The sequence below is a fragment of the Chelonia mydas genome, chromosome 1 (genome assembly GCF_015237465.2).
Source record: "Chelonia mydas isolate rCheMyd1 chromosome 1, rCheMyd1.pri.v2, whole genome shotgun sequence".
Classification (NCBI taxonomy): domain Eukaryota; kingdom Metazoa; phylum Chordata; order Testudines; family Cheloniidae; genus Chelonia; species Chelonia mydas.
In genome coordinates, this window is record NC_057849.1 from 60349554 (window position 1) to 60362987 (window position 13434).

General features: G+C 43.3%; 1 protein-coding gene across 11 annotated transcripts in view; it reads left to right on the forward strand.

Annotated features, from left to right (window-relative positions):
- Positions 1-13434, forward strand: part of TSC22D1 (TSC22 domain family member 1) — a 135830-nt gene that overhangs the window by 80279 nt on the left and 42117 nt on the right. Inside the window, exon 1 of one of the 11 annotated variants that reach the window (XM_037894473.2) lies at positions 10267-10287. The exons of the other annotated variants lie outside the window; for them this stretch is intronic. The gene's annotated coding sequence lies outside the window, so the exon portion shown is untranslated. Of the gene's footprint in view, positions 1-10266; positions 10288-13434 lie in introns of those variants that run through there. 11 annotated transcript variants of the gene reach the window in all.

Consider the following 13434-nt stretch of genomic DNA (forward strand, 5'->3'; position numbering starts at 1 on the left):
AAAACTTTTTTTTAAAACCTTAGCGAAAGCAATTATATTTTCATACTTCTAATGTAATTTCTTTACAAATATTGGAAATTTTAAAAACAAAATAAAAATTATGAAAACTGTTTTTTAAATACTATGTGAATGATTTATATAGAGATAGTTATAATTATAAACTGCTAAATGTATTAAACTTCCATTTAACAAATGGCTCTTCAGATACACTGCACTGTCAATCGGTTTTGTACCCATACTCTCCAGTGAATCATTTCCTCTCTCTGTATTGAAGCATTCCTAGTCATGCAAGCAGCCATTGTTTGGGATTCAAATCCAAAGCATTTGACTCCCTTAATAATTTATTTAAAGATAAATTGTAATTACTCATTGGGATAATTCAGTGGCAGAGAGCGCCTGTTGTTTTAAATAGACTAACAGGTCAAAGGTTCATACTAACGATTTGTGGTGCCTTGTGAGACCTGACGGAAAAGGATAGGAAGATCTAGTCAACCAGTAAACACTTAGTAGAGGAAACTGCAAAATCACGGGTATGTATGATCATGTTTGCTCTAGAATGAGCTAATGGCCTTCTGGGGATTGAATCTTGGAAAAGGTAATCAGCAATTGTAGATGATTCATCTCAAATGTACTGGTAGGAAACTGGTAATCCAATTGATGTGAGAGCCTACTCCAGTACATGGAAATAAGAAAAGTGAGACTGGCTTTGTGATGGAGAGGAAAATGATTTTGTTGTTCGAGTAGTGTCCCTGTGGGTGCTCCACTTTAGGTGTCTGTGTGCCCATGCACTTCTAATCGGAGATTTTTGGTAGCAGTGTCCCATTGAGCCTGCGCATGTGCTCTCCTGCCCTTGTGGTCTGCCTCGAGGCTGTTTAGCACTGGGGGCGGGGAACCCCCTTCAGTTCCTTCACTTCCATCTCTACTGCCTTTGGCCTCTGACAGAAGGAGCATTTGTCCCTTCCTTATCTGTGTCATTAGCATAAGTAGTGTTTGTTTTGTTACCTTTGTTCTCCCTAAAAGTACTCAGGCTAGTGTTTTGTTTTTTATTTTATTTTATTCCTTTGGTTTAAAAAGAAAAGAGAAAAAAAACTTAACTTTCCTTCCCTGTCTGGGGGCACCCCCCCCCCAATCTAGTAGACTCATAATTTTTTTTTCAGTTGTTTAAAAAAAAAAAAGTAAAGATGATGTTCTTCTGCATATTCCTCCCTCTAGAGGCTGACATCCCCTGCCCAGGGGCTTGCCTGGCTCTCTCTGCTCCAAGCGGTGCCTCTCCTGCCAGGAGTCAGTTCCTGTAATGGCCAGACACTCACTGTGCCTGGGAGACCCTCACAGAAGTGCTTTACCTGCCACACCTAAAACGGCAGCCTCACAGGAGCTGGGAGCTGAAGTAAAAATTCCCCCCTATAGAGAAAACACTTCAGTCTGCAGGGGACTCCGGTGGGTATTGACCCCGGATCATCCCCGGAGCCTTCACTTTAAAATGGGTCGGGTCGTGGAGAGGAGGAGAGAGAGAGAGAGAGAAAAAGAAGCAGCCACCAGCAGACTTCCCCCCTGGAAAGGCTCCTCTGAGCAGCTGGCCAGCCAGAGGGGTGTTCCCCAGTGCGGCCATCTCTGCTCCGATCTCCGAGTAGCTGGTCCAGCCAGAGGGCAGTTCCCCAGTGTGGCCATGTTGGTAGGACAATACCAGCAGAGGAACCTCCTGCTGTGAGCTCAGCTGCCGCTCTGGTTTGGCACTGAAGCTCTGGAAGCTGAAACCTGAGAAGGGGCTTCCTGCTGTGAGCTCTGCCCTGCTCTGAGCTCTGCTCTCCCCACTGACAAGGGGCTTCTGTAAGCTCTGTGCTGCTCTGAGTTCTATTCTGGGCAACTAATGCATGGAGCGGGCACAGTTACCGTACCATGTCTAAAAGAGCGACACAGAGAAGCCCTGCTGTCAGCTCTGCTTCGGCACCCGGACACCAAACGCTTCCACCCTCATGCTCTGAGGCAATTGTACCATCCCCTAAGGAGAGGGGACAGTTACCGTACCATCTATAAAAGAGCGGCATAGAGAAATCCGTTGGTACCAGATGCAACAAAACTCCCATCTAGGAAGTGTTCTGCACCTTCCCAACCATTGATACAGACACTCCTCTGGGGTTCTGGATGAGCCCATGGTAACACAGGTGCTCTGATACTCTGGTGACCTGTGGCCTCAGTACCCAGGGGGAGACAATTACCATAGTCTCTAAAAAAGTGGCACCCAACAAACTTTTTGTACTGGGCAAAACTCATTTAGGGAGTGCTCTGCCCAATTGTTGGTACTGACAATGTACCACGGACCCTCCTCTGTGGTACCAAAGGAACCCATGGTCCTGCATGAGCTCTGGTACCCTGGAGACCTGATGATTGGGGAAGAACCACATTCCCCATTACTTGGTACCAGGACCCTGGTATTGAGCACATCCCAACACCCAGAATCGCTCTTAGCACTGGGCTGTATACTGCCAATACCCCAGTCAGCAGCACCCTTACCCACTGACGAATCTGACACTGGCCAGGAGGAGATCATTCCCTGGCCCCTCAAGGTGGCCCACCACCACACTACAAGGGTCATCCCCAGTTCCATCACGTCAACCGCCTGTGCCTGCCTTCCTGCCTCTGTCTTCCAAGGCCATATTGTAACTCTTCGGGTATATACACACGCATGGCGTGACCATCTCTGGTGTCTCTCAAGGGGAGTCCACCAGATGGTTTGCTACAGCCTGGCACCTGAGCCAGGGCGGGAGAGCACCTGAGCCAGTACAGGAGAGAGCTTTTTCAGAACAGGAAAGAAGGGTGAAGGGGAGAAAGAAGGGGGGGGAGGGAAAACAACAAAAAACAAAACAAAACAAAAAAAAACACTGAAGAGGAAGCTACCTCTTCAACACACTTCTCATCTCTCCCAGATGAGACTGTGCTGCCCACCCCTCATCACTAAGTGAAGATTTAAGAACTTTCTGGATCTTACCAAGAGTGGCAGACGAGCTGCAGATTCCCTTACAGGAGGTGGCAGGTACACATCACAAGTTAGTGGAAATTCTGCACACTACCTTCTCATCTAAACTGTCCTCCCAATGAATGAGCTGATTCTAGATCCTACCGAAATCATCTGGCAGAGCCAGCCTCCATCGCACCAACCAGCAACAGAGTGTAAACAAAAACAACCCTACATCTCTACTCAAAGAGGCAGACTCTGTTTTCAACATCTGCAACCCAGCTCCATCATAGTGGATGTGGTTAATGCACGAAGCAAGCCACATAATGCCAAATCAATTCTATATGATCAGGCTTCGCAATGGCGTATTCATCTAGAACATTACTGTTTAGAGTAATAAACTACCAAACTGTCATGGCCAAAACAATTTTGTTAATCTTGGGAAACCCAGGATGTTTCTGAAACATTACTGGAAACACAAAAAGAACAGATTCAGACCATTCTTAGAGAAGGTCACTTAATAGCCAGACTGGTCCTAGAGACACCACTGCATGTAGCTGTTACAACTGCCATGACAGTGGTACTGAGGTGGGTTGTGGGGTTTTTTTTGTTTTGTTCGCTACACCTCTCTAGATTGCCCAAAGAGCTACAGACTTCCAATTTGAAGGGCCAAACTCTTTGCGGAGAAGACAGATTTTCTCTCCACATCCTGAAGGATTCTCGGACCACACTACACTCCTTAGGAATCTACGCTGTGTAACAGAAGAGAAGATATACCTCTCAACCGCACCACAGATCACAATCTTCTCAGTACTCACATCTCTGTGCTGTTATGAGCCACAATGTGAGAGGCCCAGGGCTCAAAAGTGAGAACAGTCTGCACCCCAGTCCATGACCTCTCAAACTGCCTCTTATAAGCACTTTGAGCTGGTTGGGGGCCTGAACAATGATACCTTACAGCATCAGCTGCCATCTATACTCCTGTCACACCACTCAGAAGTCACCTTACCTTACTTCACAGCAGTTAGGACCAGCTCTAGAGCAAAGACATTGATTTGTAGCCCTGAATCTACAGGGTGTCTACTTCCATATCTCAATACAGCCATTGTACAGGAGATTTCCTACTGCTTACCTTTGGGGCAGGATCATTATAGATACAGACTGCTCCACACAGGGTAGTCTCCAAGATTCAGTTCATTGTAGTGGCATACTAACCCTGGTACAGTGCCTGGACTTTATCAGCACCAACCTGATGTTGTACAAGTAAGAGCGCTCCTCTCACTACCCACATTCACCACCCTGGAACACGTCTCCCTAATATGCTGTGGAGCTCACCTACACAGCAACACACAACGGTTATGATGGACTTAATATGACCTGTATGTTTTGTATAAACTGCCAAGGAGCTGCCAGATCTCCCTCCCTCTGCAAGACAGCATTCAAACTTTTTGGAATTGATGCACCCATCACAATGTGCTCATCTCAGCTGTCTGCCTACAAGGGATACAGAATAGGATAACCAACAGTCGCTGTTGGAATTTTCTCACGACAGTGAGTGTATACTGAATTCAGAGGTGCTTCAAGATATAGTCACTTTTTGGGGAAACATTCACTGGCGGTTGCCCTCATCTTCCCAGCGGACAGGGCCCACTTGTATGTCTTTTCCCAGGTTTCTACCCTATTCAAGATTCTGTTGAAAATTCAACGAAGCAAAGCAAGAGTTATTGTGATTGCCCCTTTAGACTATGACAAGTCTGGCTCCCTTACCTGATGCAGATGGCAATATGCCCTCCTGTTCCTCTGACGTCAGCCCATTCCTCACCCTCTCTCTCAAAACAGTGGGTTGACCCTTCACCCCAACCAATGGGGCCTCCGCCTCCAGGCTTGGATCTTTGTCTTCCAAGGCTTAGAAGCAGAATGCTCTGACAATCTGGAACACATGTTGCAACACAACCACAAGTTGACCACTCCACATACCTATCTACAAAATGGAAACGACTCCAAGTTTGTACCATTCCAAACGGACAGACCCAACCTCATCTTTCCTCCCTCTGATTTTGCACTACATTTTAAACTCTCACTCAGCTCCCTTAAGGTACATCTCATGGCAAAAATGGTTTCCCACTTGGAGTTTGCTCAACCACTAATGCGTAGACTCTTTAAGGGCATTGGGACTCTCTTCCCCCATGTGACACCACCCGCTCCAGCCTGGGACTTTAATGTAGTTCTCAGGGCTTGGACTAGACCTCCCTCTGAGTCCAGGGCAACTTGTTCTCTCATACACCTGTCCATGACGACAGCATTTCTAATTGCCATCACCTTAGCTAGGCACATAGGAGAAATAGCGGCCCTGATGGCACACCCGTCATTCACGGCCTTTGTCTTTAATAAATAATGGTAATAATAAATAATAACTCTAAGGCCATATCCCACATTTCTCCCTACTTTTTGTGCACTTTCCATATGAATCAACAGATCCATCTCCCTGTTTTTTCCCAAAACCACATTGTGACAATTGGGAGACAATTGTGCATGTGCTAGATATTAGAAGGACTTTAGCATTCTACTTGGACAGGACTAAGGACTTCAGGAAATCCCCTAAACTCTTCCTTTTGTCTGCAGAAAGATCCAAAAACTCTGTGATATCTCCTCAAAGACTATCCAAATGGGTCTCTAGTTGCATTAATCACTTAGCAAGGGCACAACTTGCTACTACACATTCCATGAGATCAGTTCGTACCTCAATCTCCCTAATCTATAAAGCAATGACTGGGGCCTCTGTCCATACTTTCGCAGAACATTATGTGATCACTGAAGATTTGGCCGCGGACACCATCTTAGACTCCACAGTACTCTTTGTAGTAAAAGACTCCGCTCTGAAGTCTCAGCCTCCAGTGGTGGGTACTGCTCCGGAGTCACCTAAAGTGGAGCACCCATAGGGACACTACTCGAAGAAGAAGAGGAAGTTACTCACCTTGTGGAGTAACGATGGTTCTTCGAGATGTGTGTCCCTATGCGTGCTCTACAACCCGCCCTCCTCCCCTCTACTTCGGAGTTCTCTATAGGGCTCTGTGGTAGAGAAGGAAGTGAGGAGGGTTCGCCCGTGCAGTGCGAAGTAGCCTCGAGGCAGACCACAAGGGAGGGAGAGCACATGTGCGGATTCAACGGGACACTGCTACCAAAAATCTCCGATTAGAGGTGCAGGGGCACACAGACACCTAAAGTGGAGCACCCATAGGGGGACACATCTCGAAGAACCGTTGTTACTGCACAAGGTGAGTAACTTCCTCATATGTGGTCCTTCTGCCATTTAGCTATTTTGAAGGGAAAATGCAAACTTTTTTCGTGCTGAGATACACCTGTCTAACTTGCCATGTGGGTTCCTTTTTCATAGATTGTTGACACTTATTCCAGGAAGTTACTCCAATTGCCTTTTGGTACCTTGCTTTTTTTTTTTTTTTCAACTTGATTTAGTTTAGAGTTTGACTTACCTTGTTAATTGATGCTCTGTCTTATTTGATGATGAGTTTGAGAGATTAATTCTATCCAGAAAGAAGTCATGTGTTCTGAGTTTAAAGAAAAGGAGTACTTGTGGCACCTTAGAGACTAACCAATTTATTTGAGCATAAGCTTTCGTGAGCTACAGCTCACTTCATCGGATGCATACTGTGGAAACTGCAGAAGACATACAAGTACTCCTTTTCTTTTTGCGAATACAGACTAACACGGCTGTTACTCTGAAACGTGTTCTGAGTTTGTTACACATCACTGTCTCTTTCTGCCTCCATTCAAAAACAAAAGCAGATTCTCAAAGCAGACTTTGGGCAAGTAAAGCAGTAATTGCATCTTCTGCTTATCCCAAGGGTCGGAATTTAATCAGATCTGCACTGTGTGTACACAGGTTTCATATGTTTATTTGGAGGGAGAGAGAACGAAGACGGCTCTGGCTCAAAAACAGTTTTTTTCAGAGCTAAATGCACAGGGATCTATTGCTAACTATTCTCCAGAGATAATCTCTGTTTTATGGGAACATTATTGCAACCTGACTGGGAGTCACTGCCTATCTCAAACTGATTATTGAAGAGAGACTGCTGACGGTTTGTGCTTTGCTCTGTTGCAATCCTTTCTTGCTTTCTCTGTACAACTCACTTTTATCCTCTTGTTCTTAGAATTTTTGGTTGGGAAGTTACTACTTTGGGGAGTTTTTTGTTTGGTTTACTCTGCAATTTGGAATAAATACGGTGAGGGAAGAGTAGGGGGAAGGAAATGCGTGGTTCAATGCTGGAGGCCTTGTAGACAATCAAGACTGCCTTGCTGATAACACACATGTCAAAAGGGCCAGTCAGTTGTAGTCTTTCCTCCAGAGTGCCATCAACTATGTTTCAGGGGGACCAGGCAACACTTTTTATAGCAAGAATGTATTTTTTTTTACTAACTGTATTTGCAAGCAGCTGGCCAAATGATGTCGCGAATCTGCATGGCCCTTATGTGGGACGTGCGAAGGGGAGAAGAGGTTTATTTTGTGACCTTCCCTTTTCTGTGTACCTGCATATGGGTCAGGCAGAATTGGCCCCTAAGAACTGGTACAACACATTTTTCAAGGAGTTCATAATCAAACGCAACAGTGTGCTGAAGAGATATCAGGCAAGCGGAAGAGCTTGCCTTAATTATATGTTGTTTGCTTGCATATGATAGTACTTTGCATACGGTTCTTTATTTTTAATGTAGAATAAATTAATTTAGATGGTAGGTGGTGGTTGCAGAGAGACGATGGAAAAGAGAAAAGTATTTGAAGGAGCAGAGGGGACTGTGTGAAGTTTGGGATTAGGGAGATGTTCCAGGTGTACATTGTTAGAGTGCATTGATAATTTTGAGGGTTAAGAAAAATGTTTTTAAAGACTCAAACCTAAACTGAATTGTAGTAATGCAGTTGTTTTCCACGGCATTTCTCTGTTTAAATTTATCAAGTAGTGCTACCTAGTGGCCAGTGAAATGTTTGCAATTGTGTTTAACCCAATAAAGGCAAGAACAGTTTTTTAGTGCAGGGATCGGCAACCTTTGGCATGCAGCCCACCAAGGTAAGCCCCCTAGCAGGCCGGGCTGGTTTGTTTACCTGCTGTGTCCACAGGTTAGGCCGATCACAGCTCCCACTGGCCGTGGTTTGCCGCTCCAGGCCAAGGGGGCTGCAGGAAGCGGCTGCCAGCACATCCCTCAGCCCGCACCACTTTCCGCAGCCCCCATTGGCCTGGAGTGGCGAACCGCGGCCAGTGGGAGCTGTGATCGGCCTAACCTGTGGACACGGCAGGTAAACAAACCAGCCCGGCCTGCTAGGGGGCTTACCCTAGCGGGCCGCGTGCCAAAGGTTGCCTATCCCTGGTTTAGTGTAACACATGTAATTTATTGTCTGGGTTCTCACAGGCAAGGGGAGTACTAGATTTTAAATACAATGCACTTCTGACAGTTGACTGAACTAGATGAAATTGTAAATGAGCTTGGAAGTGGAAGATTTTTTTTCTAAACAGTAGCGTCTATAACTACTGTACATACTGGAGATTAACATCTTGGACTATTGGATATGGAAATAAAATGGCCAGTATATGAATGAGGAATGCGGTCCTAAATATTCAGCTTTTAGAAGAGAAATTCTTAAGTATATTTAGACAGGAAGATATCACAGAATGATACTGTCTTTTTGCCAGTGCACCACAAGGGGGCAGGATTGTATTATGGTATGGATATAACTGACTACTGAATCCTTTGCAGGCACTGATATGTTTGGGATACTAAATCTTTATGGCTTATTTATAAGCAAGTATTACCATTCCGGACTGGAAATAAGGCATAAAATTTTAACGGTGAGTGTAATTAACCATTGGAACAATTTACCACAGAGTGTTTGGTTAATTCTCCATCACTGATTCATTTTTAAATTAAGATATGCTTTAGAAATTATTTTGGGGAAGTTCTATGGCCCATGTTACACAGTAGGTAAGACCTGACAATCACAATTGTCTCTCTTTTGTCCTTGGAATCTGTGCATCTATAAATATGTAGTAAACCAAATTTATTTTCAGTGTGTCCTTAAAGAGTTGCTGATGTCTTCTGGAGTATTTGTTTTCTCTAAGCAGAAGCCTTGGCAGACAACTGATGCACATTTGTTTTTATTTGTCTTTCTCCACCCTTGAGAATGAATGATGTATGTGTGAAAAGAACATCTTGCCAGTTTATCAGATGCAACTGGTTTATCTTTTACAGTTTTCTGATTATTTGATCTCATGGTCTCTGTAGCAAGCAAATGCTGTGACAGAGACATGTGCTTGCTGGTGGTGAAACTGTAGTCACTGATTCCCGAAGAAACAGTTTCTATGCTAATGACCTTAGTAATAAAGATGCAAGGCAAGAGAAATTCACAGAATATGAGAAATAAGCAAAATTTGCGAATATATCACTTTTTCCATGAGATGTCAGAGGTTCTTTGAGGGCCTGATTCTGCGAGTCACTGGCATTTAGTGGGAGCAGGATCTCGGCCCTAAGATTGTGTCCATTAATTAGGAAAAATCATAGAACTGCTTTGGAACCCAGACTACAAATGCAACTTTCTTATTGTGAATAACTGGAATAACTGATGTCTTAGCCATACTAAAATTAAGGGGTAAACATATATTCAGATTGGTCCCTGACTAATGGTAATCAGCTATTGGGGGTAGGGGAAAAGGGATAAATGCTGGTACTCTGCCAAGCACCACTCATTTGTGACACTGTGGTGAGATGCACTGCTCACACTAGATTGTGCAGCTCTTCATAACACGATGATCCATTTGCTTGTGTCCTTTGCTCAGCTGTGAAATAGCTAAGGGTGACATTTAAATTGTCAGATCTAGGACTGAGTGTTTAACATTCACTAAAGATCTATGTCTGCGGACTCAGGCAGATGTCACTGTTTACCTTCAGCTCAGTTGGAAGATTTTCTTCATAATTGTTAGTGTTAGACTTCCCCAGGGAGCTGGGGAGGGCCTGAAACTTGTATTCTGGAGCACAAGGAGCAGCCAGGGGAGGGGGAGGGTGAGCAGTACCAGATCAGTGAGCCACCATGAGTTTGGCCCTATCTGACCCAGGCAATTCAGAGACATGAGCAGTTAACAACTCTTCCAAGCCCCTGGCTTCCAACAGGAGGAAACTGCATGGGTTGGGACGGAAATGAAGAGGTCAGCTGCAGAGGAAAGGAAGGAGCAGTTCACATGACAATCAGTGCTTGGATCTCTGTGGCTGATCCCAGTGTACCAGTAATGGAGCATATTAGAACTAAACAGTTCATACGTTTCTGCTCCTGAGAGGTTAGTTGTACTTCTGATGAATATAGTGTTGCCTAAATTGTTGTTGCAGTGGAATATTAACATATGGAAGCTACCTTCCAAAATAAGATGCTGTCCTGAGGAAGAGTGGGTAAATTATTCTAACCGTACCGGTGCGTATTGTGAGCAAGTCTGCTTTAGGCAATAATACTATTAAGCAAAGCTGAGTAATTCTATTCTGAATTTACTGTGAATGAGACGCACCATAATACAAACAGAGGTAACTGTGTGATGTCATTAACAATAGAGCACTGAAATATACACAGTGAGACCCATAGCTTCAGTTAATTTACACTGAGGTAGAAGAAGCCTCTTTATTTAATCTTAAATCAATTCCAGAGTAAGAAGCAATTTTTAGAAACAGAATTGTAGGTCTTTAGAAGTGTTCAGCCTGCCTGGGAATCTGATTGGCTGATTATCTGGGTGTTACATAATCCTCACATGCAGCTGTGTGTCAGCTTCTGAGTCACCTCTAAAGGGAGCATTTTAAAATGTGTGTTACCCCTCAGTCTCTTCGCTTTTTCAAACGTATTCACACAGCCTAATAGTAATTGGTCTTAAAATACTGCATTGCTGTTTTACCTTCCCTGTTAGTGTGTGTGCTTCCCTGATAGCAATGGCAGTTTTACCTTGTGTTATAGTCAAGTTAATGCCGTAGTGGAGGAATAAAAATTGAAAAATTTTCATTTTTGCATCTTTAGAAAAGTGTTCAGTTCTTCAACATATGGATAATTTGCATGCATGAATGTTGTGTGTTATAAACAGATGTGAATATTTTATTGGCAACTGAACTGCTACACAATATAAAAAGTATATTATAAAAAGAGGAATGTAACTGGTGCATGAAGGCGATTTTGGGTACAAACACATGGTATGACTCATTAGCTAATTGCTTTAAAAACACACAAAATAGAATAAAAGTAGTTTTTATGGAATACCTTTTTAATTCCAATAAAAAGCTTTTCAAAAAAATTCCCCCTCTGCACTGTGAACACAACAGCATTGTGCGAGAACCAAAGTGAAACTGTCCAGACGCTAACCAGTTTGCCCAAGATGAATGGAATATTAAAAGTCAAAAAATTGTGAAACATAAATTAGACTTTTAGGGCCAGATTTTCAAAATCATTCCCATTTGAAAACCTAGCCACTTGTTTAATTGTCTAAAGATCTGAGGGTCCTGCAACTCCTGTTGAGATCAGTGGAAGCTGGTGAGCATTTATCTAGTTGCCTAAATGGGCACTTAGTATGCGTGAAAGTTTGGTGCTAAAAATGTTTTTTCATAATTGCCTGTATCTTAGGCTAACACGTACAGTTTTGTTAACGTTTCCCCCTTTAAAAAATCTGAACGGCGCCAGATGAACCTTCTGGATTGCCAGGGTCTTCTGTCTGCAGAACATGTACATCACAGGAACCAGCAATGTAACTTTTCCATTTCAACCCTGTCTTCAACTAAGCAGCCCTTTATTGAATGGCTATTTCAGTCTCTATGCCCACCCACTTGTTTTAGCTTGTATCCAGCTTCAACAAAGGGGTGATTTTAATGGTATGGGGAGCAGATGAGTGTTAAGTAATGCTAGCAACACACTTATACAGAGGGGGAAGGAGCCCAAGAGGATATTGATAAGAGATGGGAAGGGAAGAAGAGAGGGAGAGAAGGTAGATTAAGAGGTGTGATGGGATGAGGGCCAAGTTCAGAAATAGAGATTTTTAAGGTAGATAGAGCCTTAAGAACAGAATATGGGGTTTAAAAGAGGACAGTTATTTTATTCTGCAGTAGTATCCAACTGCCACAGTCATGATTAGGGTCACATTGTTCTTAATCTGTTTCAATGCATGGAAAGACAATCCCTTCCCCAAAGAAGCTCGTCTAATTTGAAATAAGATGTGAGTAACTATAAGAGGCAAGTGGGTTGGAAATGAGGAGCAGTATTAACCTCACTCTATTACCAAGGTAAATTGCATGTGCAATGCGATGGTTCTGAATCATGATAAATATTTTTAAAATCAATCGGACTATCACACAGGCTAGTCATTAGTTAGCTGATTTGACATCATGAAAGAGGAACAGGAGGATAGTGTAAAGGGTTGATCCCATCAATTTTGCGTTTAAAGAAATTGACCAGATGCAGGGTAGAGAATGAGGAGGTGGTATAGTTGGAAGGAAAGGGTTTTGAACAAAGTGAGAGGGAGATGGTTGGCAAGAGGCAATATGAGTGGAGTAGAAAGAGAGAGTATAAATATCTCCCTTTTCCACACTTACTGTGGATAACCAGAGGAATCCAGGATGAAAATATCACCATTTTGATCATACCTGTTTGGCTCTGAAGGTCTTGCTTCCCACACCTAGCAATAGTGTTTGTTTATAAGTTAGTACCTTCATAACTTGCACAGAGACTCCTCTGCCAGGCCCTCTAAATTATCCAGTCTCTAGAAGCTGAAATTGTCGGCATGGAATCTAAAATGATAAATGCTCAATGCTGTATTCACTCTTGGGAACCAGTAGATTTCCTGCTTAAATCTAAGAAGCTGTTTACCTCCAGGGTGGAAAAAGTGGATTTGAAGGGCCTTTCACCTAACACTAGACTTATTAGCAGACTTGTGTGTTGCTCCCAAGGTTCCGGAAGCACTGTTAATTTATTGGTGTACCCAAATCCCGGTTTCTTCATTTAGAAGTAGTTGGCCTACATAGGATTCTTTCTAGACACAGCTTAGGCAAAAAGCCTTCCTTCCCTTATTAAGAGCCCAAGACAACATAGAAGATAGCAAGGCATTTGTACGGTCTCTTGACAGGAAGGAAAGTCCAGTTACAGGCTGAGTCAATGAGTAATAAACACTGGCAAATGACGTTAGGATCAGTAAGTGGTGAGTTAAATCTTTCATGAGTTGGGAAATGCTTGGGACATATAACTGTTTTTTTTTTTTTTTCTGTCTCCGAACAAGGATTTATATGCTGAGCAAAGGAAGAGTGGAGTTATGACAAAGTACACTTCTCCACTTTTTTTGAGGGTGCATGTATGGATGGGGTCCTATACACTCTTCCTTAATTCTCTCTGTGAACACTTTCCTGAAAAAAATCAGAAAATGAGAAGGTTACACAATCATAGAAGTCCTGTAATAGCCCTTTGAGGC